General features: G+C 35.6%; 1 long non-coding RNA gene across 1 annotated transcript; it reads left to right on the plus strand.

The window, feature by feature from the left end:
- The first annotated feature begins 221 nt into the window (after positions 1-221).
- LOC107708083 (uncharacterized) lies at positions 222-930 on the plus strand. Its single transcript, XR_001636320.1, has 3 exons — positions 222-246; positions 426-491; positions 898-930. It is a non-coding gene; the product is annotated as an uncharacterized LOC107708083 (long non-coding RNA).
- Positions 931-1,400: the final 470 nt, after the last annotated feature.

A 1,400-nucleotide genomic window follows, 5' to 3' on the forward strand; every position in this document is an offset into this window, starting at 1 on the left:
TTTTTTTTTACCCTGGTATAGTGTCTGTTTGTTCTAGATTTTTAAAGCCTTAGTTATGTTTTTTCCCCACTTCCTTATATATATATATATATATATATGTGTGTGTGTAACGGAGTTAAAATAATTAGTTAAATTCATGCATAAATTGGGAAAACTCCCAATGGCTGTTGCATCACTCATTGCGCACATGATGTTGCGGGGCGGAGCTACGTCATCAGCAGCAGAGTCTCTATAATCTCCCTGCTGGTAAGTCGCATAAATGATTGCTCCGTCTTAAAAACTAAGTTTGAATTGTTTTCAAGCCCAAGTTTAAACTTGAAACTACACACAAGTTTACTTATTTTGTCTGTCAGTTATTTGTGATGATAAAATGAAGTGTTTATTGGCCTGCTTGTGAACTCCGAACCTCTGTTTATTTCATTTAGCTAAGACTTCTCATGCAACATCGATGCAATGTATTCTAACCAGCCTTTTGGTCGTGTTTGTCCCAGGTATGTGTTTTGTTCGGTTTTGTCATGATCTGTGTTAAAATAATATCAGCTATAGTTGAATGTTAGCTATTAGCACACGTGTTGTATGCTCGCACGTGCTGAAGTGTGTAGCGGCGCCATTTTAGGGCTGCATTCTTCCCGTTCTGTCTGTCTTTTATACAAAATATGTAAAATATTGGTCACTTAAGTTTACAGTTTCTCTGTGTTAATGTTTATTGACTGTATTAGTGTTTTGTTTTATTTTATTTAATGTGTGCTTTATTTTGAGGTTTTTGCCCACTATATGTCACGTGCACTTTAGAGAAAATGTCAGTAGCGGAGTCTCTATATCTCCCTGCTGCTAAGACTTCTCATGCAACATCGATGCAATGTATTCTAACCAGCCTTTTGGTCGTGTTTGTCCCAGTTTTGTCTGTCAGGCCCAGTAAAGCATCCTTGAGTGACCATCCACCTGATCTCAGTCTGAATTACTCCAACACACACACAGTCACACATATATATATATATATAATTTCAACAAAGTGACTACTAAAAAGTGACTACAAAAAAAAAAATGACTACAGAAAGGGAAATACACAGGACCAGGCACCAAACATCAAAGACATACACTTTCAAACAGAATGATTATAAGTGTTAGCATCAGACTAGTTTGATAGAGTCACTTACTGACCTTGTCTGGGTAAAGTTACATCCAGTCTTTCAACTTCAATGTCATGAACCCGACAACTTTTGCATGATAAGTGCAAAGAGACCAGAAAGAGACCATTGCTAGAAATAAAAAAATAAAAAATAAAGAGTCCTGAATCAAAACAGTTTTGAAGCAAGTTAGTCGTTTACCAAGTAATCCAAGTGCTAACAACATATATACTGTGAATACATATACAGTATATATATATATATATATATATA

Source organism: Sinocyclocheilus rhinocerous, unplaced genomic scaffold (assembly GCF_001515625.1).
Source record: "Sinocyclocheilus rhinocerous isolate Xijiao unplaced genomic scaffold, SAMN03320098_v1.1 scaffold113, whole genome shotgun sequence".
Lineage (NCBI taxonomy): Eukaryota > Metazoa > Chordata > Actinopteri > Cypriniformes > Cyprinidae > Sinocyclocheilus > Sinocyclocheilus rhinocerous.